The sequence below is a fragment of the Curcuma longa genome, chromosome 16 (genome assembly GCF_044706935.1).
Source record: "Curcuma longa cultivar G26 ecotype Majalengka, Jawa Barat chromosome 16, ITB_CL_G26_1.1, whole genome shotgun sequence".
Lineage (NCBI taxonomy): Eukaryota > Viridiplantae > Streptophyta > Magnoliopsida > Zingiberales > Zingiberaceae > Curcuma > Curcuma longa.
Genome location: NC_133876.1, coordinates 449,807 through 450,180, shown reverse-complemented (window position 1 = coordinate 450,180; position 374 = coordinate 449,807).

Genomic DNA, 374 nt, shown 5'->3' with positions numbered 1-374 from the left:
CTCCCTCGATCTTGTTCCTTCTTTCCAATCGACTTGTCCAATTCCTCTCGCCGGCGCGCAAGAGCTAGCTGCTACTCGAGATCGAGAGATTGTAATTTGGTGAGTTAACAACGCTTATATTATATATATAGATACTTTGGTAACGGAATTTAGTGTTGATCGGAGAGAAGATCGAAACAGTATTCTTCCCTTTTATAAATTATTTTTCAATGAGTGGAACGGCATCAAGTTTAAGATATAAGAAATTTAATATTTTTTATGAGATATTTTTAATATACTAGAGGTTTTAGGAGATCTTTTACCATTGATTATGGATGCCTTGCGCAACAAAGAGGGCTAGAGATATTTCAATTTTTTTATCACCCAAGTTTAAT